The sequence below is a fragment of the Schistocerca gregaria genome, chromosome 2, assembly GCF_023897955.1.
Source record: "Schistocerca gregaria isolate iqSchGreg1 chromosome 2, iqSchGreg1.2, whole genome shotgun sequence".
Classification (NCBI taxonomy): Eukaryota; Metazoa; Arthropoda; class Insecta; order Orthoptera; family Acrididae; genus Schistocerca; species Schistocerca gregaria.
This window is the reverse complement of record NC_064921.1, coordinates 896,322,524-896,348,750: the sequence shown is the minus strand read 5'-3', so window position 1 is coordinate 896,348,750 and position 26,227 is coordinate 896,322,524.

Sequence of the window (26,227 nt, the reverse complement as noted above, 5' to 3'; positions counted from 1 at the left end):
CATCTCGTCTACATTCGCATAGTCAGTTCGGAAGGAATGGAAATTGTCTTTTAGGAAGGCACTTGTGGCACTTTATCCGCTTTTTTAAATAAAATTATTTTGCGTTTGTTTCTGATGGATTTGGAAGAAATGGTATTGAGCCTAGCTACAATGACCTTGTGATCACTAATCCCTGTATCAGTCATGATGCTCTCTATCAGCTCTGGATTGTTTGTGGCCAAGAGGTCAAGTGTGTTTTCGCAACCATTTACAATTCGCGTGGGTTCGTGGACTAACTGCTCGAAATAATTTTCGGAGAATGCATTTAGGACAATCTCGGAAGACGTTTTCTGCTTACCACCGGTTTTGAACAAGTATTTTTGCCAACATACCGAGGGTAGGTTGAAGTCCCCACCAACTATAACCGTATGAGTGGGGTATTTATTTGTTACGAGACTCAAACTTTCTCTGAACTGTTCCGCAACTGTATCATCGGAGTCTGGGGGTCGGTAGAAGGAGCCAATTATTAACTTAATTCGGCTGTTAAGTATAACCTCCACCCACACCAATTCGCACGGAGTATCTACTTCGACTTCACTACAAGATAAACCACTACCGACAGACACCAACACTCCACCACCAATTCTGCCTAATCTATCTTTCCTGAACACCGTCTGAGACCTCGTAAAAATTTCTGCAGAACTTATTTCAGGCTTTAGCCAGCTTTCTGTACCTATAACGATATCAGCTTCTGTGCTTTCTATTAGCGCTTGAAGCTCAGGGACTTTTCCAGCGCAACTACAACAGTTTACAACTATAATTCCGACTGTTCCTTGATCCAAGCACGTCCTGTAATTGCCAAGCACCCTTTGACATTGCAGCCCATCCCGCACTTTCCCGAGGCCTTCTAACCTAAAAAACCGCCCAGTCCATGCCACACAGCCTCCGGTACCCGTGTAGCCGCCAGCTGAGTGTAGTGAACTCCTGACCTATTCAGCGGAACCCGAAACCCCACCACCCTATGGCGCAAGTCAAGGAATCTGCAGCCAATACGGTCGCAAAACCGTCTGAGCCTCTGATTCAGACCCTCCACCCGGCTCTGCACCAAAGGTCCGCAGTCGGTTCTGTCAACGATGGGCGGCTACGGACTACAGCACTTCCTACATATCGTGAATACATCAATAAGAGACAATAATTTATTAAAACTGGTTTAATTGTTTTCCTCACGAAAGAGGCGCCTTGCAATGTGTAGAAGGATAGTCAGAAGCAGTTGAAAATCGAAAGTAATTTCAATAGAGATGACGGTGTGACGGTTATAGCTCCACGAAACAAAGTACAGGAAACACCCGAAAGAGTGCTCGAGGAATACAAACATTTACCAGCAAGCCCTCTCTGTGGCAGAAGGATAATATTTCCGTAAACAGTCTCCTTCATCCGGTTGTCGCTACATTTCATCTCATAAGCCCACTATTTCAAGAGAAGCGCAAGAAAACTCTCTTTCTATGAATGAACCCAACACTAGTCTTTGACAATTTTCAGCTAACTTGGGACTCCAGAAACTCCTGCAGAATAGGTAAGAATACAATAACGATGAACGTTGTTGTTGGTATGTTGTTATGTTCTTCAGTAAAAAAAAAAAAAAAAAAAGGTTCAAATGGCTCTGAGCACTATGGGACTCAACTGCTGTGGTCATTAGTGCCCTTTAACTTAGAACTACTTAAACCTAACTAACCTATGGACATCACACACATCCATGCCCGAAGCAAGATTCGAACCTGTGACCGTAGCAGTCGCACGGTTCCGGACTGCGAGCCTAAAACCGCGAGACCACCGTGGCCGGCGGTCTTCAGTCCTGAGACTGTTTTGATGCAACTCTCCATGGTACTCTATCCTGAGCAAGCTTCTTCGTCTCCCAGTACCTACAGCAGCCTACATCCTTCTGAATCTGTTTAGTGTATTCATCTCTTGGTCTCCCTCTACGATTTTTACACTCTACCTCCAGTACAAAATTGGTGATCCCTTCATGCCTCAGAACATGTAGTACCAACCGATCCCTTCTTCGAATCAAGTTGTGCCACAAACTCCTCTTCTCCCCAATTATATTCAATACCTCCTCATTAGCTATGTGATCTACCCATCTAATCATCAGCATTCTTCTGTAGCACCACATTTCGAAATCTTCTATTCTGTTCTTGTCTAACCTATTTATCGTCCATGATTCACATCCATACATGGCTACACTCCATACAAATACTTTCAGAAACGACTTTCTGACACTTCAATCAATACTCGATATTCACAAATTTCTCTTCTTCAGAAACGCTTTCCTTGCCATTGCCAGTCTACATTTTATATCCACTCTACTTCGACCATCATCAGTTATTTTGCTCCCCAAATAGCAAAACTCCTTTACTACATTAAGTGTCTCATTTCCTAATGTAATTCCCGCAGCATCATCCAAATTAGTTCGACTGTATTCCATTATCCTCGTTTTGCTTTTGTTGATGTTCATCTTATATCCTCCTTTCAAGACACTGTCCATTCCGTTCAACTGCTCTTCCAAGTCCTTTGCTGTCTCTGACAGAATTACAATGTCATCAGCGAACCTCAAAGTTTTTATTTCTTCTCCATGGATTTTAATACCTACTCCGAAGTTTTCTTTTGTTTCCTTTACTGCTTGATCAATATACAGTTTGAATAGCATCGTGGAGAGGCTACTACCCTGTCTCACTCCCTTCCCAACCATTGCTTCCCTTACATATCCATCGACTCTTAAAACTGCCATCTGCTTTCTGTACAAATTGTAAATAGCCTTTCGTTCCCTGTATTTCACCCCTGCCACCTTCAGAATTGGAAAGAGAGTATTCCAGTCAACATTGTCAAAATCTTTCTCTAAGTCTACAAATGCTAGAAACGTAGGTTTGCCTTTCCTTAATCTTTCTTCAAAGATAAGTCGTAGGTTCAGTATTGCCTCACCTGTTCCAACATTTCTACGGAATCCAAACTGATCTTCCCCGAGGGCAGCTTCTACCGTCTGTAAAGAAGTCTCGTTGGTATTTTGCAGCAGTGACTTATTAAACTGATAGTTTGGTAATTTTCACATCTGTCAACACCTGCTTTGTTTGGGATTAGAATGGTTATATTCTTCTTGAAGTCTGAGGGAATTCCGCCTGTCTCATACATCTTGCTCTCCGGATGATAGGGTTCTGTCAGGACTGGCTCTCCCAAGGCTATCAGTAGTTCTAATGGAATGTTGTCTACTCTCGGGGCCTTGTTTCGACTTAGGTCTTTGAGTGCTCTGTCGAACTCTTCACGCTGTATCGTATCTCCCATTTCATCTTCACCTACATCCTCTTCAATTTCCATGAAGCACAGGGTTAAGAAATTGTCTTTCCTTTTGGTTTTGTCCTCATGAATATGATTTCCGACTGTCAGACACTTTCTCATAATTTTCAGTTGAGGAACATGTACAGGGTGCTAATTCTGTGGTGATGAAAATTAAAGTACGGAAGAAAGTTTTTTAAAAGACTGCGGAATTACGACAACCTTGCTTTCCGGATAGTAGCAATGAGATTACAGTTAGACAGCTGAGTCCATCTTGCAAGAACTCCAAACAGAAGTGAAAGTGTAGCTGAAGGTGTCGCAACTGACACATGGTGTGCCACGTAGCGGTTCCTTTGCGCCCTTCTGATACGGCCTAACGCTGCTGTGCCGCAGGGGACGCTGCTCCCCCCGCCCCTCCCCCCCCCCCCCCCCTCTCCCAACCACTGCCACCGGCAGCAAAGTGGCGGCCACGCAGGGCTGGTAATTGAGAAAAACGCGTCATCGGGAAACAAATGCAATTAATCACGCCTGCAGATGGGAGGCGCCGGGAAGCAATTTGCGCGGACACGATTCAATTTTCTGTGTCAATCACTCATACGCAGCACTTAGTGGGCGCGCCATCGATTGCGCGAAAAGCCGCCGTGTGACGTCCGCCGCCGCCACTGCCGCGTGGGGGGCGCGCATTGCATGCCGGGACCCCGCGTCGGAAGAAATTATCTCCAATCGCTACGATTGTTATTCCGTTCGCAGGAGCCTACCGAATGCGGACGCGTCTGGTTTATTCTAAACCTGCGGAGCGGACAGCAGCGAAATTGTTGGCGCTCGGTAATTGAAGTCGATGTCGTACAACATCCATATTTACTGGCGCACAAGTGAAAAATTTGAGGAATTTCAGTGAAGAAGATTTCTTTTTAAAACTGAAATAGCGTGCACTTTAATGCCCCTCTCTCTCTGGCAGCGCTGAATGAGACCAGCGTTGAGTCAGTATTCCACAGCTGTACTTCACGTTTGTACAGCTGCTGCTATTGCACAGTATGTCAAAGATAAAAGCGACCCCACGTCAGTAATATGCACAAAAAACCATGATTTGAAATTAAGATCCGAAAATTCTTTCAAATTTAAAAATTACATCATATTTTAGAAAATATTACCGTCAAAATCTATTCATTTTTGTTCTAGTGAATTCTCATACATGTGACATTGCTCAGAACTCTAAATTGGTTTTTTTAATACTGAAGCATACGTTTCCCTCAGCCGACCCACTATTTCAAGAACATTTTCGTACCCTTTTCCTCTGAAATATACAAGACGTGTGGTATACAAGTCTGTCACCTCACATCAACCTTTAAATTTAGATTAGTAACTCTCGAAAATTTTACTGTGAACATTTGTACCGACAGCGGTTTCAAACAACATTGAGCCGATAAACCACCTGCCAGATATTACCCAGCGAACAGATTTCTTTTTCCATGAGGAGGAGTTTGTTGCACTACGGGAGAGTTTTCGGTGGACCGATTGCCCCGTTAACAGAATGGCAAAATGAAACTTTGTCACAGTCCGACAGATCTTTTAGCCCCGAACTGGAGTTTTCTGCAAACAGTTCGGCATCACTTCTCGAATTGGAAGACTTACGGTTGCGTTTAGAATCATAGATATTGACTCTGGTACTCTGTTTTATTATTAACTTATTAATATTACTTCTTGCAGATATACTTCAGTTCGGCAATTATTCACGAAAAATTCCCGAATCAAACACTTACTGTTGATCGCTTCAACTTAAAACTTCCTTTCGTTCACAGAATGCTGTATAAATTACTTGAATGACTGAAAAACACTCATCTCACTTTCATTAAGTATTTGAAACCCTGCCGCTTGCATCATGACCTCATTGCACATTGTATTACCACAAAGCGGTAACCATGTTGTGATGGAACGTGCTGAGTACGATGCTAGGATCCTCTTTATTATAGGAAAATTTATTCCACCATGTAGATACCCTTATTATGGTCAGTACATTGTATTATTATTGACTGTTATTTGGAAACTTTATTTATCAATGAATCATTAGAAACTATTAATTTAGGAAGTGAGGTCCAATCTGCCTGACGTTTTGGACGTGACACTTAGAATAGGTCTCTGCCTCCCACCGTACACCCCCCCCCCCCCCCCCCAATCACTACAATACTCTGTTCAGACCCTACTCCTGCACTCACTGCCGTATCCTAAGGCTCTTGCCTTGTGGCCGTCTCCGTTGTTGGACTTGCCTGATGCAACTTCCCACCACAATCTGCACCAGCACTGTATTTGATAAAACATACGTTATCAAAGGCAGACACCTGTGAAATGACACATGCCATGGACTAGCTGTTACATACGAGGTCATGGCGAAAAAAAATGATTCAAATGGCTCTGAGCACTGTGAGACCTAACATCTGAGGTCATCAGCCTCCTAGAACTTAGAACTACTAAAACCTAACTAACCAAAGGACATCACACACATCCATGCCCGAGACGGGATTCGAACCTGCGACCGTAGCAGCAGCGCGGTTCCGGACTGAAGCGCTTAGAACTGCTCGACCACAGCGGCCGGTCTTGACGAAAAGTAATGATCTCTAGTTTTTAATCCTGTTCTCGATATCAGTTGAAGCATCCCATGTCGCGCATACTACTGGGTTCACTTTCCCACTTCTCTGACGCAAGTTGCAAACCTCTACCATTAGAGGGCTCCATATTGTAGCGTGTGACATGTTGTTCTGTAACATGACTATGTTGGTATGTGAGAAAAACATGTTTTAATCCCTCATAAAACTGAAAACACGAAATCGAAGAATTCGTCCACATATGGAGAACCCTCTCCTTTAGCCTGAGAATTCTAACAAGACGGGAGCGCTCTGACGACTGCTACAAACTGAGGCCTTGGGTTCACTGTCATCTATTAATCCCCATACATTCCCAATCCAGTAATCATCTGTTTCCAAAACGTTAAGATCACCTCCAAGGACTTCACATTGAGGGTGGTGAGGTGGTGAAAGCGGAGCTAGAATGGCTTCGTCAACGAAGTCAAACGTTCTACAGTGACAGTTTCAACATACTGACTATCATTCATAGAAACGTGTTCGACTTCAGGATGACTATGTTGAGAAATAAATACATTGACTTTAATAATAAAGGTGTTGGATGTTAATAAAAATTATCTAACTTACAGGGATCTAAGAGTTTTCAAATTTTTATTCGGAGCACTACTTTTCAGCACTACTTTAAATAACGTTCAGCCTTCTACATTGGTATGACTACCACAAATTTTTTGATAGGTTCAAATGGCTCTGAGCACTATGGGACTTAACTTCTGAGGTCATCAGTCCCCTAGAACTTAGAACTACTTAAACATAACTAACCTAAGGACATCACACACATCCATGCCTGAGGCAGGATTCGAACCTGCGACCGTAGCGGTCGTGCTGTTCCAGGCTGTAGCGCCTAGAACCGCTCGGCCACTCTGGCCGGCTTTCAAATAGGATGAATGGGTATAAAAGGCGATTGTTCCACTCCAATGATATGAGTTTAACACCGCTGGACCCAACTTATCACACGCCACACAGCCACACACTCATAGATATAATAGCAACAAAGCGACCAGATAAAATAATCCGCGCCAATCAGACATCCGCTCCGGGACTCTCTGCTCATGACGTGATATTCTTAAATTACTCAGTGCATACTACCAAAGAAAAATCTCACCTGGTAACCTACAGAAACTTAAAAAATGTTAACCATGACGCTCTTCACAAGGATTGCTCAGACATCCCTTGGCATGATATAAGCAATGAACCGACTTTAGACGGAAAAATTCGGCAATTATGTAGCAAAATTATTGCACTGTATGATAAACATGCTCCTCAACGCACTGTCAAGGTAAAGAGAGCTCCTGCTCCGTGGCTCATCACTGCATTACGCCAGTTAATGAATAAACGTGATGCTGCACACAGGGCCTTCAAGCGTAACCCAACTCCCGAGGCATACGAAGCTTATAGGAAACTCCGAAACAGAACGAAGCAAAGCGTGAGGAATGCCAAAATCAGACATGCCCGCTCTGTCGTATGCGGCATATCAAAACCTGCTGCACTGCGGAAAAAGCTGCGCAGTTTCGGTATAGGGAAGCGAAGATATGACGCTGTTTATCAAGCGTCTGCAGAAGAATTAAACGATTTCTTCTCAACAGCTGTAATCTGCCACGCAGCGACAAATTACCAGCCCCAAGATATCAATCTCTCGAGAGACAAGTTTTTCCTAAAACATGTCACTACCGGCACAGTACGCAAGGCAATTATGAGAATCTCTTCCGAGGCAGTAGGATATGATGGAGTGAGCATTGGCATGATTAAAAACGTCGTAGACACTATTATTCCAGTTATCACAGACATCTTCAACCTGTCTCTTGTCAGTAGTATATATCCTACTGAGTGGAAGCAAAGTTTAATCCAGCCTATACCCAAGACTGACAACCCTAAGTCGCCAGGTGACTACAGGCCGATCAGCATACTACCTGCAATATCTAAAGCCCTAGAATACGTCGTCCATGAACAGCTGACGGATTACCTCAAAACTCATAACATCCATGACGAATATCAGTCAGGCTTTCGAAAGCAGCATAGTACAGCAACTGCATTAATCAAAGTAACTGATGACATTAAACATGCTATGGACAGACGTGAGGCTACTATCCTAACACTGCTTGACTTCAGCAAGGCTTTTGACACAGTTGACTTCGATATATTACTAATTAAAATGAAACAGCTGAATTTCTCAATCAGCGCAATACACTGGTTCGACAGCTACCTCAAAAACAGAAGTCAACAAGTCGTTTGTGGGTCGGAAAAGTCATCATGGAAAAGCGTGCGCTCTGGAGTTCCCCAAGGCTCCGTCCTTGGTCCACTACTCTTCTCACTGTACATTAATGATATTTCTTCAGTGATTCACTCCTGCAGCTACCATCTATATGCTGACGACATCCAACTGTACATAAGTGAAAGCCCTAAAAACATTGCTGGCGCAGTAGCGAGTATGAACGCAGATCTTTGCTCTGTTTCTCGATGGGCACAGAACCTAGGTCTGAAACTAAACCCCAAGAAATCCCAGGTCACACTTATATCTCATCCAAAGTTAATCAGCCGGTACTTTCGCAAAACGGTCCCTAAAATACTCCTCAATGGTACCCAACTACCATACCAAAAAACAGTAAAAGACCTTGGAATATTCTTGGATGAACACCTAATCTGGGAAGAACAAACAGTCACAGCTTGCCGGAAATCGCTCTCCTCCCTACATGCAATTCAAAAATTTAGAAAAATATTTCCAACCCATGTTAAACAAAAATTAGTCCAAACACTAGTCTTGCCTAATCTTTACTACCGCGATGTAGTTCAACACGGCAAAAATAGTGAAAATTCTAGATGCCTCGAACTAGTGATGAATGCTTGCGTTAGATACGTGTGCAATATTCGGTTGTATGATCATATCAGTCCTTCATACTCCCAGCTAGGTTGGATACGCCCACATAAGGCACGCGATCTCCACACGATGTGCTTACTTCATCGATTTCTTAGCCACTGGGGCCCCCAATACTTATCTTCTCACATTAAACACCTATCATCATTCCACAATCGCAATACCAGATCGGATACGTCTATCATCTTGGCTGTACCTTTACATAACACAAAATCTTTCTCCGTGTCATTCTCCATCTCAGCCATACGACTATTGGACGCACTCCCCTGTGATCTGCGTCTTATCCAGAACTACTCAACATTCAAGAGGGAACTCAAAACGTACATATTAGGGACGGTATAGCCACCATTGTTGTGCCCCTCCCATCTCTTTCTTTCTCCTCTCCATCACAGCTTCGAATTTTACCATTCTTTTTCTCTTCCTCTAACCTATCTACCTTTTATATATCTCTTTCACCCCTCTTATGTCTGTGCTCGATGAGAATAACTCACAAGCTGCAAGAACATAACGAGAAAATTCCCAACTAACAATGGGACTGACATTCGCAAAAGAAAAGTATGTTTACTTTCATATACATAGTCACTATCATTATTATTATTATTATTATTATTATTATTACTATTATCATTATTATTATTATCATTATTATCTTGATTGTTATTATCTTGATTGTTATAATTATTTTTATTGTTATAATTATCATTGTACTACTGTTATAATCTCAATTTTTTTGTTTAACATCAATACTGCATAATACGTTAAATGTCCTTAATGTTATGTAGAAACTGTAACTCGTTCAATCTGAGTATGCCTGGTTAGGTGTAAGAGAGGGCCTGAAGGCCCTAATCTTGCCAGGTAAAATAAATGCATAAATAAATAAATAAATAAATATAAAGAGGTTCAAATGGTTCAAATGGCTCTGAGCACTATGGGACTTAACATTTGTGGTCTTCAGTCCCCTAGAACTTAGAACTACTTAAACCTAACTAACCTAAGGACATCACACACATCCATGCCCGAGGTAGGATTCGAACCCGCGACTGTAGCGGTTTCGCGGTTCCAGACTGAAGCGCCCAGAACCGCAAGGCCACACCGGCCGGCGGTATAAAGAGAAGGAGTACACATTTAGCATAGAATATCCTGTTGCAGAGCGTGCTCTTCAACATGACAGTCATGACCTCGCTACCTGTTTCACCACATGTACCATCTGGTTTCTCCCTTCTGACCATATGTGTCCTCAAGTTCATTTGCCCCTTTCTGGAACATGAGTACAGGATTTTTATTCACTACAGCGCAAATTATTAATATCGGTAGTTAAGAAATATAAAACCAATATGGAGTAATAAGGGTACTTGCTATTACTTTAGCCTTGTTAATATCTATTGCTATATTTATTTAATTAACAATGTGTACTGTAATTTTTTTCTCACTTTAGTATTGGTGATGTAGTAATTTGTAGAAAGCAAATGTGAGACTAATTTACAGTAATGGTCTACACTATTTAAGCTTCTCATACCTTTGAATGGGGAGTGAACATATTATCTTAGATAGTCTACCTTTCTATAATATAGTTAGATGTGTAGCTGCCAAAAACGTAGTTTTAGCAGTTTTTCAGTTATATATCCACAAAATTTTACTTGCGTTAACTCTGCATAATGTGAGCAAAAGGATAAAGAAGGGTTTGGATAAACAGTAAAAATTACAAAGTTACATTATCCTTCATGGAGTCTCCTTGGAAGATAATGGCGTCCGAAATCCAAAGTTCAAGATTCTTTTGCAACTCCTTGTCGTACTATATGACTGTAAGACGCGCCTTTATTTAATATATTTCCCGAGTGTCAGTCTCCAACTGAAAAACAATGTTCATTTACAGGTTGTTAGAAATGGGTGTATAGATGTATTTATTGGTAACTGAGGAAGTGCACTGAACAAAATTAAATCAGGAATTACTTCATCTGAAGACTTATAATTATAGCTATTAGAAGTAGTATGTTCTTAGGTTGGTTAGTACATCCAGGTATATGTGGAATGAGGAAGCCGTTAATGTTTATTTTACTGTGTGCAGCAGGTGAAGTTTTGAAGAGTGGATGTGTTGACACCAAAAGGTTAGTATATAGTGATGTAAGCAGTTAAGACAGCGCAGAAAGCATTAGACAGTACAGTGTGTGACGTGTTCGCGGGTAGACTGTTAGGTGCAGAAGAAAAACAACAAACACATTGAAGTGGATACATACTAAGATACCAGTGATCATGATATATGTACTTTGGTACATTTCTTGCACGATTGGAGGTACACAAACATAATTTCAAAATTTTTGTCTAAGCTGTATTTCCAGCTATATATATATAGAAATACTTTTACAACTTTAATATCGCACTGAACGATACAAAACGAGCTTCCCTTCTGAGACAATAGTCTCAAGGTGCGAGTTTTATTCAGTTTAATTTCAGTTAATTCTCTATCCCGAATTCGCGGAAAACTGCTCACGAAATGCCGACTGGGTGGTATTGGTTTTACTTTTTGCATGCATGATTAGATCCTTTCTGTAAAGTTAATATGTCGATGATCGAAGCAGTTTTAGTTGGAACTACCAGGATGTACAAGCTTTGTAACTCCACGTATCAGAGGTAGTGCCTTAACATTCTTTCCCTTTATTTGTACCTCCTTGTAGATCCCACTCGTGATAATGATGTGTTACTCAGTAATCCCATAAGGATACTGTCTTAATTGGTCTATATCTGCTCATTCGTGTATCAGACTAGTGTGGTTTTGTAAAATTAATTTGTTATTCTGCAAATCAAGTAACATATCATTTTATCCTGAATATGAACGCCGCTGTTCAGTGTTTCGTTTATTTCCTTCGTTGCTTTTTTTATGCATAGATTGAATAGTAGGAACTAAACACTGTACCACACTCCTACATCCATTTTAATCCTTGCACGTCGCCCTTGTTCTTTCATAACTATCATTCCCTTCTCGTTCCTGTGCATATGATATATTACCCGTCTTTCCCCTATAACTTACTCCGTTTCTTCTCATAATTTCGAATATGATGCACCGTATTGCATTGTCCAACACTTTTTAAAGGTCGTCGAGTTCTAAGATGGTATCTCGAATTTCGTAAATCTTGCTTTCATGAAACTTGAGAATAGCCTGTCTGGTGCCATTACGTTCCCGAAACACAAACTGAACGCCACCTAATCCACCCTAAATTTCCTGTTCCATTCTTCTATATTATGGACTTCGAGGACGACATACTTTCTAAATTTTGCCTATGTCTCCAATTCCACAGATTCGAGACGCTAACTTATGTGCTCGTTTATTGTAACTTCCACTATTGCTTTTAGAAATTGCGATGGTACTTTATCAATCCCATATGCTTCATTTGATCGCAGGTCTTACAAAGCTCTATTAAACTCAAATGTATTCCATTTCCCATCCTTATTGACTCTCATACATCCATCTGAGAGCTCCTGTTTCTCGTAGAGGCCTTCAGTGCAAACTTTCCACACTGCTCTCTCGTCTACGCTAAAAAATGGAATTTCCGATGCACTCTTGATGTTGACACCGCTGCTTTTAATTTCATCTAATTTAATGTGACATTACTACCTTCGTTCGTCGATCACCTAGAGTGTATCTTTTGATATCCACGGTGTCTTAGGGTTACCCTCATTGTACCTACATTCGTCGGTCATACTTCTGTGATTCCCATTTTTAGATATCTCTGATAGTCCATGACAGGCAGGGGACATCGTCTGGTATATACTTTTCAATGTCAATAAATTGCACCAACAGTCGTATATTTTAAGATATTTTATATTATTCTGTAGGCAACCAGTCCCGGCAATTCTCTTTGCCATTTTCAAGCCCCTGCATAATAAAAGAGTATACATGTAGTATATTAGGGTGTACAAAGCAAGCTTACTGAAAGTGACGGGTAAACACAGTACCGCTTAAGCTTAAAAATGAAAGTAGTGGCGTTAAACCAAATCTTGTGTACATCCAGCACAATAGATCACATCATGTGTACATATTTGTTAGTGTCGTTAAAACAAATCTCAGCGTACATCCAGCACAATAGACTAAAACATATGCACATATTTGTTAGTCATAAAAGTATTTAACACCACAGGTTTACATGGGAACGTGTAAATGCATTAAAAACATCAGCACTAGTCAGTGTACAATCAAGATATTGGTTGAAATAAAGCACACCCTTTATTTTACTTTTTATTCTTTTCATTATTTTTTACACATATATAAAATCCCGTAAAATTCTTTCAGGCGAGGAGCCGCCCAGTGTACATGAGTACCAACCTTCATTCGGAGTACAATGTCCCGCAGTAAGCTATGAAATACAGCAGTATGCATATTTGAAGCCTAGGCAATATCACGGATGGTAAGACAAGTAGTTGTAACAGCATTAAAAAAAGTGACTAAAAATCCAGTGGCACTCGGCATATTAAGAGAAAATAACTTGCACAGGGAACGCTAAGAATATTCACTACTATCTTGTAGCCTAGATTATACAGAATATCAAATAAAAAGATATGATCTGCTTTCAACAAGAATGTCAAATCCTACTTAAGCAATGCTGGTCCACGAAGTTCACAGCCGACAACATCATACAGTTTCACTGCGAGTAGAGAGCACTACCTAAAAAGACCTGTCTATAGATGACAAACCCTCTAAATAAAAAGACATAGCAGTTCTGCCGCGATAGGAAACATGGGTACGGGAAAAACTTTTCTAAGACCACCATATTGCCCAAGTTGAAGCCCAGAAAGCGCGTGACATCATGTATCTCCACGAACACCAAAGCTCGTCTCTAGTAAGGACTTGATAACATTCACCCTAAGCTGTATGGGGAAGTAAGGACAACACTGGTACAAAGAGTAGTAGAAAACCAAATCTGTGAGCTCATATGAAGGTGAAATATTGTATGCCTAAGTTAAACAATCATTGCGTCGTAGTAAGGTTGAAAAATTACATTCATAAGAAGATTCTTTGACAAGAATATATAGAAGAAGCACTGTATATTGTCGGAAACATGATGATAGAACATACAAAGTCTTAAATAATGTGGACGTACATAAAAGTTGCTGAGAAAAAGTAACAGCTATCATTCAAAGAAAAGCTCCCAATAATAACGATATGAAATTTTCTAATATAAGTCCAAGAAATGTGGTATTACTGACATGCCAAAGTTATTTTGGGTTATTCTAGCTAAACCTGTTATGACAGAGATTACCCCACTGCAGTACAATGAGTTGCTAACAAACTACATGTCTCACTCACAGAACCGACCATATCAGAGTGAACCTGGTCGAATGCCTGGAATCCGTTATCATGTATCTTAAAAGAAAGGATGGACACGTAAACAGTGACAGCTCTGTAGGTTTTCACGACCAAAATCATGACCCCACCGCGGCCTTTTATAAGTGAAATCGATCTCTTATATGAGAAGCACTTCCACAAAAAAGTTCCGCTGTACTATTGATAGGAGTACTACTGACAAAGACAATCATGTGTAGAACCAACTGGTCCGTACTAAAAGAACGTCATATGTTGACCAATAATGTGAAATGCTATACAAAAACCTATTTCGACCTCAAGTCAAGACGACTTCAACACATGAAATACGGTAATTCTCAATGAATCCAAAAGTATTGGTTCATTCCATGCAATAAAAAACCCAAAAGTGCTTCACCATTATTGAAGTTGGCCCATGAAAACTTATAATCATCAGAATACGGTAACACGACTGTTGATACCGAATGTAAAAAGGAAGTTCAGTGAAAGCTAACAATAAAACTGCATTACATCTAGATAAAGTGATCTCTATGAATAGAAAGTGAACGATTGTAATGTAAACACTACGTCACACATCATGCAGTGAAATCGGTAGGGAACTGAGTCAGTAAAAGCGCAGCAATCATTCTACAAAAAGGTGCATCAAGTGGAGTATCATGAAGGAATATTGTGTCAAGAAGTGTTCACTAATAACTATAACACTCCAGTGAGGCCACATTGGCGCAAGACTACTACAATCCCATTATCCATTTCGTCCTATCAATAGCTACTATGGAGTATAAATTACTCACCCTCTATTATCCAAATGAACGAACATATCATATAGCGCCATAAAGCACTGGATATCGTGAAGACCAATCTAAAAGCACAAAGTAGTCAAGCTAATAGTAAAGATTCAAGATGAACATCAACTCCACACGTGCTGCATGCCTATTTACCGTTACACAAATGCTTCGTACGAAGACGAGACAGCAACCGAGCCCATCGACAGTCCATGAACACATTCAGAGATTGCCCACCAAGTGAAAAGGTAAAAGAAGACAGTCAACAAAAAGGATCAGTACATCATAAAATCGTAGATATGTAGAATGCATATGATAAACAAACGCTACGAGAGCCAGACTGCGGGAAGAACTAACACGCACAGATGCTATCCATATAATCTCCTTTCTAGACACCAGCCTTCAATTCGCAACAGTTCGTCAAAACTTTAACCATCTGAAAGATTCCTATGTTCTTTCTCCGCGTGGACATAGATTTTCATATATTCAAGAACATCCATTGTCCCACCTTCATCCAAGATGTGTAATATCTCTAGATTGTCATTAACACCTATAATATTATGTTTTGTCGTTCGAAGGTCTTCCTTAAGGGTAAAATGCTTGACGGTATGCAAAGCTGCCGGCCGCGGTGGTCTCGCGGTTCTAGGCGCTCAGTCAGGAACCGCGCGACTGCTACGGTCGCATGTTCGAATCCTGCCTCGGGCATGGATGTGTGTGACGTCCTTAGGTTAGTTAGGTTTAATTAGTTCTAAGTTCTAGGGGACTGATGACCACAGATGTTAAGTCCCATAGTGCTCAGAGCCATTTGAACCATTTTTATGCAAAGCTGTATGCTCTCGAAACCTTTATTTTAAAATTCTAAAGATTTACCCAATATACATTACATCACAGTCACTATATTTCATTTTGTAGACCACGGACCTCAAAAAAGAATCGTGCCTCTCGATGGGGTGAGTACATCCTTGGCTAATGTACTTTTACTAGTAAAACCAATTACAATGTTGATTAAACGGAATGCTTGTGCTACTCTATAGGAAATAGGAACTATAAACTCCATGTTTGAGTGCACTTTTTTTAATGGATTCAACACGAGTGAAAGTAATTTATTCAGCTAATTAGAGTTCTATCTGGCTACTTCGTTGTGAATTAAGTGAATAATCTCAGGTTGAAGACTTGTGTTGAAATAGTCTTGACCGGAGGTCGAAACAGTTTTTCCATAGCATTCTACATTTATTTGTCCACATATGACGTTCATATAGCTCGGACTGTAACGTCGCAGGTATTTGCACGGCTGCAGAGTTTTACAGTAAGTTTTATTCTGTTAGGTCAAGCTGTATTGGAGGCTGTCAATGAAACCTCCAGCCCCGGCCATTGTGTGGTCGGATGCTGGCGTCATAATGCCGTCTGTCGCGTTGTGCGGACCTTGAGAACTGCGCTGTGTGGAGCGTACTAACATCACTCATTCATCTCACGTAAGAAATTAAATAACTATAATAAATGTGATATTTTTGTTTTCAAATTTGGTATAGGGACTTTTACAATTTAGAAGACCAGTATGTAAAATTTCCGTGCGGATAACCTTGATAGTTTGGGAAACATTAAAAACCATTTAAAAAAGTACTTAACCGACACTTAGTAAAGTAAATTCAGATAGGAATCATGGCAGTTTAAGTTTCTTTGTTATCTGAAAACAATAACAGCACTCTCAGTGAGCACAAGTTAATTTTAAGGAATTTTGATTCTAAGCTTTTAATAATGTTTCCGTAATGGAAATAATAGTTTGAAAGTTGATATTTATAATTTTTGTTAGGGTGGGAAGAGATGAGAGTGAATGTGAGTGTGTATGTGGGGACATACGTCAAATTTCAATTTTAAAATGTATTACACCATCCGTAACTAGCAACTGTTACGTAACCAGGATGTCCTGAAAAGGTGAATCCCCCTAACTGGTGGATGACGTATGTCTAGGAGCGTCTGCTTTTTTAATAAGGCAGCCAGAAATATATTAAGAGGATACTTAGTTCTAAAGTATATTTCACACATAGTTTTCTTTTAATTTTCATTTCGTTTGGTTTTGTGCAACTTTTTGTAAATTTTTGCAATATGAAATGACGTAGATGCATCTGCGAATGTCGATTGGAGTAAAGCGGTTTGCTCGTGAAATTGATCATGAAAGGTTAACCTGATTGGATGAAGGTTTTGATTAACCAATGACGGAAAAGTCTTTCGCGAGTAATTGAATGATCTATACGCTCTGTGAGCGACGACATTCAGTCAGTCGTGGACTTGCTGTCAGACGAGTAGGTCATGTTAAATGTGTCAGAAAAAATTACCTGTAAGATGAAGAAATGATTGTTAAATAGCGCTCGGTTTATATCGCCGTGCTAGCAGATGCAATTACGGACATTTCGGTGAAGTTTTGAGAGGTTTTGGAATGTTGGTTGCAGAATAAACTGCGTGTGATACCATCGGCCTTGTGAATATTCTGCGTGGCGTGTTCCGTATGCATGTACAGAACATTTTGGCGAACATCTTCTTTCGAAGAATCAACTGAAAACGACCGAATGTGAGCTCATTTTCTAACAGAGTATTGCCTGAGTGAATCTCATTATATTTCAGCTTGGACTTGCACATTTCTGGCTGTTTTACGTGTGATATGAACTGTACGAACTAGTAGAAGATGTACTACCAACGTAAATGCGGGCTTGGTGACACCATAAATGGAAAGGACCGTGATAAAACAACAGTATTTACAAAAAATAAATGTTTTCAGTGAAGGGAGGAAGCACCCACTTTGCCCGGTATTAATAGAGATTTGCAGGTTTATCTTGTTACTTGAGTTACACTGAGTTTGTATGGACGGTGATTTTCTTCAACGCTGCTTTACTCATCGTCTACATAGTACCTACGAATGCAGAGCAACGGGTGGTGAATGGTCGCTATACTGAGGAAGGTGGACATCAATAATTAAATCACAACGTAGAGCACCAACCCCGCCCCGCCGAAGGACCAGTTGGTCCTTCTCATGAGGCAACGGAAAAAGCATGCGAAGTTCAGAAGAACGCGAAATCCCGAAGATGGGCTAAAATTTACAGATGCGCGAAATTTGGCACGTACTTCGATGCGAGATGCCTTTAATAGGTTCCACAACGAAACATTGTCTCGAAATTTGGTAGAAAATCCGAAGAAATTCTGGTCGTATGTAAAGTACACAAGCGGCAAGACGCAGTCAATACCTTCGCTGCGCAGTGCCGATGGTACTGTTATCGACGACTGTGCCGCTAAAGCGGAGTTATTGAACGCAGTTTTCCGAAATTCCTTCACCAGGGAAGACGAATGGAGTATTCCAGAATTTGAAACACAAACATCTGCTAGCATTAGTTTCTTAGAAGTAGATACCTTAGGGGTTGCGAAGCAACTCAAATCGCTTGATACGGGCAAGTCTTCAGGTCCAGATTGTATACCGATTAGGTTCCTTTCAGATTACGCTGATACTATAGCTCCCTACTTAGCACTCATATACAACCGCTCGCTCAGCAATAGATCTGTACCTACAGATTGGAAAATTGCGCAGGTCTCACCAGTGTTCAAGAAGGGTAGTAGGAGTAATCCATTTAACTACAGACCTATATCATTGACGTCGGTTTGCAGTAGGGTTTTGGAGCATATACTGTATTCAAACATTATGAATCACCTCGAAGGGAACGATCTATTGACACGTAATCAGCATGGCTTCAGAAAACATCGCTCTTGTGCAACGCAGCTAGCTCTTTATTCGCACGAAGTAAAGGCCGCTATCGACAGGGGATCTCAAGTTGATTCCGTATTTCTAGATTTCCGGAAAGCTTTTGACACCGTTCCTCACAAGCGACTTCTAATCAAGCTGCGGAGCTATGGGGTATCGTCTCAGTTGTGCGACTGGATTCGTGATTTCCTGTCAGGAAGGTCGCAGTTCGTAGTAATAGACGGCAAATCATCGAGTAAAACTGAAGTGATATCAGGTGTTCCCCAGGGAAGCGTCCTGGGACCTCTACTGTTCCTGATCTATATAAATGACCTGGGTGACAATCTGAGCAGTTCTCTTAGACTGTTCGCAGATGATGCTGTAATTTACCGTCTAGTAAGGTCATCCGAAGACCAGTATCAGCTGCAAAGCGATTTAGAAAAGATTGCTGGTGTCAGGTGGCAGTTGACGCTAAATAACGAAAAGTGTGAGATGATCCACATGAGTTCCAAAAGAAATCCGTTGGAATTCTATTACTCGATAAATAGTACAATTCTCAAGGCTGTCAATTCAACTAAGTACCTGGGTGTTAAAATTACGAACAACTTCAGTTGGAAGGACCACATAGATAATATTGTCGGGAAGGTGAGCCAAAGATTGCGTTTCATTGGCAGGACACTTAGAAGATGCAACAAGTCCACTAAAGAGACAGCTTACACTACACTCATTCGTCCTCTGTTAGAATATTGCTGCGCGGTGTGGGATCCTTACCAGGTGGGATTGACGGAGGACATCGAAAGGGTGCAAAAAAGGGCAGCTCCTTTTGTATTATCACCTTATAGGGGAGAGAGTGTGGCAGATATGATACACGAGTTGGGATGGAAGTCATTACAGCATAGACGTTTTTCGTCGCGGCGAGACCTTTTTACGAAATTTCAGTCACCAACTTTCTCTTCCGATTGCGAAAATATTTTGTTGAGCCCAACCTACATAGGTAGGAATGATCATCAAAATAAAATAAGAGAAATCAGAGCTCGAACAGAAAGGTTTAGGTGTTCGTTTTTCCCACTCGCTGTTCGGGAGTGGAATCGTAGAGAGATAGTATGATTGTGGTTCGATGAACCCTCTGCCAAGCACTTAAATGTGAATTGCAGAGTAGTCATGTAGACGTAGATGTAACTTTGTCATTGCTCCTCCTATCAGTAGTCCAGCGGGACTGTTTTACAGAAACGCTTGTCATATAAGAGATCGGATTGACCTACATTATGTTGCGATGGGGTCATGATTTTGCTTGTGAATATGTGAATAGCTATCACTGTTTACGCGTCCGTCATTTCTTTGAAGATACATGATTGCCGATTCTAGGCTTTCGAGTTTCATCCTTGTATGGTCGGTTCTGTTAGTGAGACATGTAGTTTGTTAGCGACTTATTGTACTCCAATGGGGCGATGTCTGTCGTAAATATTACATCGTTTTAGGTAGAATAAACCCAAAATGATTTTGCCATGTAAGGGTCTAGTCATACCTCATTATAGGGAATTATTTTAGTAAATTTCATATCGTCATTATTGGGGGCTTTTCTTTGGCTGATAGGTATTACTTTTTCTCAGCCACATTTATGTACCTCAACATTTAAGCCCTTATATGTTTCACCATTACGTTTCCGACAACATAGAGTTTTCACCTATATATTCTTGTGTAAGAATCTGCGTATGAATGTAATTTCTCAACCGTACTATAACGCACTGATTGTTTAGCTGAGGCATACAATATGTCACCTTCATATGAGCTCGTAGATTTTATTTTCTACAACTCTTTGTATCCACATTATAGCAATCCGCTCCCTTGGTTGGCAGTACTTGTTTCTTAGTGAGCTCTTCGGTTTATTGGTATCTTACATACTACTTTTATACTTAGCACACTGAAGCATTTTACTGCTTCCTTATAATGCGAACTGGTGTTACCTATTGTCAGCTACCAACTTTTAGCCAGTTGCATTTTTAGACCCAAATTGACTCATTCTCCAGTTCACTTCGTGACAATGTAAGGGAAAATAAGCGGAAGATATGAAGTTTGTGTTGGGGAAGGCACTCAACTTTGGTAGCTGGCGCAGCAATGTTGACCATTGTCCTGCGGTGGTGTAGTGGTTAGCATTTCTGCCTAGCGAGCAAGAAGTCCTGGATTCCAGTCACTAGCCGGCACGGTTAATCAGTGTGTCGTTGTGACCGAGCGGTTCTAGATGCTTCAGTCTGGAACCGCGCTGCTGCTACGGTCGCAGGTTCGAATCCTGCCTCGGACGTGGATATGTGTGTTGTACTTAGGTTGGTTGGGTTTAAGTAGCTCTAAGTCTAGGGGACTGATGACCTCAGATGTTAAGTCCCATAGTGCTTAAAGCATTTTTTTTTTTTTGAGATTACAAAAAGAAAAAAAAATACCTCCCGGCCGTGGTACAAATTGTGATTCATTTTTTTCTGCTTCAATCATTATCACTTGTGGGAATTCGGTACGTCCTGTCTACACTTTCTGAGTATGATTACGACCCGGTTAGTTTATCAGCGTGTCAGTGTTGTCCTTACTTCCCCACACAGCTTAGGAAGAATGTTATGATGTTCCTATTAGAGACGAGTTTTGGTGTTCATGGAGATAGATAATGCTACTCGATCTATGGGCTTTGAATTCGACAATGTGATGGTCTTCGCACACTCATTTACCTTTTATTTTTCCGTAACCACGTTCCCTATCGCTTTACAATTTGCTATGTCTTATTATTTAGATGGTTTTACAGGTCGTTTTAGGTAGTGCCTTCTCCTCGTAGTGTAACCATATGATGTTGTCGGCATTGTACTTAGAGGACTCGCCTTGCCTAAGTAGGATTTGACGTTCTTGTTGGTTTGTTTCACTGTGAAAATGAAAGCCTGTTAAGTGATGTAAAGGAAACGAAATCATGTCTTTTTATCCCGATTTACTGTGTAACCTAGGCCACACGATAGTTGTGAATATTCGTAGCGCTCGCTGTGCGTATTATCTTAATAGGTCACTGCCGTTGGGTTTTTGCGTCAAGCTAATTTTGATGCTCTGACAACTACTTGCCATACCGTCCATGCTATTGCCTATAATGTAAATTTGCATACTATTTTATTTAATAGCTTAGTGTGTGACATTTTACTTTAATGAAAGATTGGTACTCATATATACCAGGCGGTCCTCATCTGAAGGAATTTTATAGGATTTTAAATCTACAAATAAATAAATAAATAAATAAAAACTAGTAAAAGACGAACTTTATTTCAACTGATGTCTTGATTGTACACTGTCTAGTGCTGATATTCTTAATGTATTTACATGTTCCCTAGTAAATATGTGATGTTAAATATTTTTGTGAATAACAAATATGTACACATATTTTAGTCTGCTATGCTGGATGTATACAGAGATTTAGTTTAACGCTACAAATAAACATGTACACATGTTTTAATCATTGGATGTACACAAAGATATGTTTAACGCCACTACTTTCATTTTTAAGCTTAAGCGCTACTATGATTACCTGTTACTTACTGTAAGCTTACATTGTACACCCTTATACACTCCTGGAAATGGAAAAAAGAACACATTGACACCGGTGTGTCAGGCCCACCATACTTGCTCCGGACACTGCGAGAGGGCTGTACAAGCAATGATCACACGCACGGCACAGCGGACACACCAGGAACCGCGGTGTTGGCCGTCGAATGGCGCTAGCTGCGCAGCATTTGTGCACCGCCGCCGTCAGTGTCAGCCAGTTTGCCGTGGCATACGGAGCTCCATCGCAGTCTTTAACACTGGTACCATGCCGCGACAGCGTGGACGTGAACCGTATGTGCAGTTGACGGACTTTGAGCGAGGGCTTATAGTGGGCATGCGGGAGGCCGGGTGGACGTACCGCCAAATTGCTCAACACGTGGGGCGTGAGGTCTCCACAGTACATCGATGTTGTCGCCAGTGGTCGGCGGAAGGTGCACGTGCCCGTCGACCTGGGAACGGACCGCAGCGACGGACGGATGCACGCCAAGACCGTAGGATCCTACGCAGTGCCGTAGGGGACCGCACCGCCACTTCCCAGCAAATTAGGGACACTGTTGCTCCTGGGGTATCGGCGAGGACCATTCGCAACCGTCTCCATGAAGCTGGGCACAGCGTTAGGCCGTCTTCCGCTCACGCCCCTACATCGTGCAGACCGCCTCCAGTGGTGTCGCGACAGGCGTGAATGGAGGGACGAATGGAGACGTGTCGTCTTCAGCGATGAGAGTCGCTTCTGCCTTGGTGCCAATGATGGTCGTATGCATGTTTGGCGCCGTGCAGGTGAGCGCCACAATCAGGTTTACATACGACCGAGGCACACAGGGCCAACACCCGGCATCATGGTGTGGGGAGCGATCTCTTACACTGGCCGTACACCTCTGGTGATCGTCGAGGGGACAATGAATAGTGCATGGTACATCCAAACCGTCATCGAACCCATCGTTCTACCATTCCTAGACCGGCAAGGGAACTTGCTGTTCCAACAGGACAATGCATGTCCGCATGTATCCCGTGCCACTCAACGTGCTCTAGAAGGTGTAAGTCAACTACCCTGGCCAGCAAGATCTCCGGATCTGTCCCCCATTGAGCATGTTTGGGACTGGATGAAGCGTCGTCTGACGCGGTCTGCACGTCCAGCACGAACGCTGGTCCAACTGAGGCGCCAGGTGGAAATGGCATGGCAAGCCGTTCCACAGGACTACATCCAGCATCTCTACGATCGTCTCCATGGGAGAATAGCAGCCTGCATTGCTGCGAAAGGTGGATATACACTGTACTAGTGCTGACAATGTGCATGCTCTGTTGCCTGTGTCTATGTGCCTGTGGTTCTGTCAGTGTGATCATGTGATGTATCTGACCCCAGGAATGTGTCAATAAAGTTTCCCCTTCCTGAGACAATGAATTCACGGTGTTCTTATTTCAATTTCCAGGAGTGTATAATGCATGAATGCTCTTTTGTTCTGAAGTGGCATGAAGATGGCAAAATGAGTTTCCGAAAATGGCTGCTTTCAGAATAAAATAAAATATCTTAAAATATACGCCTCTTGTTGAAGTTTGTTGACACTGAATAATTTTTAGATATATCTCGTCATCTTCAACTAAACTGCCTTCTTTGCTCTTCATTACCGCTATATCTATGGCATTAAAGTACTTCACAAGCATCTCATCATTCCTCACTGCTTCAGTATTGCATTTCTTTGCCCGCTCATTCTGCCAGACAATTGTCTTGAAAGTCTTCCCGTGTCTTCTAGCCTTTACTGTTACACCTCTTGGTGTTCTGAAATTCGGACACTATTTTTATGATTACTTGCTTAGATTTATTGAAAAAATTCTTCTTCTTCTGTCATCGTGGACTCGGCCATAGGCCTGTTCCGCCCTTTAAGTGAGCAGCCAGCTTTTCGTGTCTTCTTGTGAATCTTGTTCCCAACAATCTGTAATATAATTCTTTTTTTTATACGTTCTGGCCGTCTTTGCCGATCAGACTTGATCTACGTTTACATGTACATCATACTCTGAAAGGCACCTCATGGTGTGTGGCAGGGGAGAACTTTCGGTGCCACTATCTGATCCCTCGAACACTGTTCCACTCTCGAATAGTGCGTGAGAAGAATGATTGCCGGTAAGCCTCTATTTTGGCTCTAATTTCTCTAATTTTCTCATCGTGGCCAATATGCGAGATGTTTGTCGTTGGAAGTAATATGTTGACAGACTCCTCCTGAAAATCGCTGCTCTGAAATTTCAAGAGCAAATCTCTCCGCGACGCACAACGTCTCTCCTGTAACGTCTGCCTGTGGAGTTTATTTAGCGTATCAGTAACGCTCTCATGCCAGCTAAACGATCCCGTGACGAAAAGCGGCGCTGTTCGTTGGATATTCTCTATCTCCTCTATCAGTCCTACCTGACAGGGATCCCAGGTAGATGAACAATATTCAAAAATCGGGCGAACAAGGGACTCATAAGCCACTTCGTTCGTGGATGATTTACATTTCCTTAAGATTCTTCCGATGACTCTGAGTCTAATGTCCGCTTTTCTCACTATCTGTTTTAAATGATCATTTCACTTAAAGTTGCTCTGGATTGTTACGCCTGGATATTTTACGGCAAACGCTGTCTCCAGCTGTTTGTCTTCAGTGGTGTAGCTGTACAGTAGTTGATTTCTTTCCTATGTATGCGCAGTATATTACAGTTATTTACGTTCAGGGTCAACTGCCAGAGTCTGCGTCATTCATGAATACTCTGCAGGTCGTCCTGCAAATTCTTACTATCGTCTGGCCTTGCTACTTTCGTACAGACAACTGCATTATCCGCGAATAGCCTTAAAGGGCATCCGATGCTTCCTACAAGATCATTTATAAATATCGTGAACAGCAACGCGCCTATCACAATTCCCTGTGGTACTCTGGATATTACATTTACATCTGTCGATTTAGTTCCGTAAAGAGCGACGTGTTGAGTTTTATCTGTAAGGAAGTCTTGAATCCAATCGCAGGTCAGCTCAGATACTTCGTAAGCTCGTATGTTTTTCATTAAATGGCAATGCGGGACGGTGTCAAATGCCTTACTGAAATCAAAGAACACAGCATCAACCTGAACGCCGTTGTCCACTACGCTTGGTTATGGAAGATCAGAGGTCTGAAGTTGTGTTGATCTGTCTTACGGCCTTTCTTAAAAACTTGAATGACCTGTGCTTCTTTCCAGTCATTAGGTTCCTTTCGTTGCTCAAGCGATCTACAAATAAATTACTTTTAGAAGGAGAGCAAGTTCTTTCGCATAATCTGTATAGGATATTATAGGTATGTCATCTGGTCCTGAAACCTTTCCACTGCTTAGTGATTGTAGCTTTTTTTCAATTAGGCGATAGGTTATCTCAACATATGCCATTTCGACGTTCGCACGACAAGTGAAAGGAGGAACAGTGTTATGATCTTCCGTGGTGAAACAGCTTAGAAAGACCGAATTTAGTATTTCACCTTTCTCTCTGTCATCTTACCTTTCGGTGCCGATATGGTAGCTGAGGGAATGAATAGATGATTTTGACCCACTTACTGATTTTACATACGGCCAAAATCTCTTAAGGTTTTCACTCAGGTCGGTTGACAACGCCTTACTTTAAAAATCACTGAACGCTTATCTGATTGCTCTCCTTACGCTCATTTTCGCTTTGTTCATCTTTTGTTTGTCAGCTAGGTTTTTACTTTTCTTAAATCTGTGATGAAGTGCTATTTGTTTACGTAGCGCTTTTTTAAAACGGATATTAAACCATGGTGGATCTTTCGCATCCCTTAAAACCTTACTCGGAACATACTTGTCTAGGGCATATTTCACCATGCCTTTGAATTTTTTCCATTTATTCTCCGCATCTTCGTCCTCATCACTGATTATTTGATGCTGACTACTGAGATATTCTGAAATTCATATCCTGTCATCGTTGCTGAGAAAATATATCTTCCTACGTTTCTTAACATTCTTTGGAGAGCCCGTCGTCATAGATGTTGTCACAGTCTTATGATCACTGACACCTTCCTCTACATTAACTTA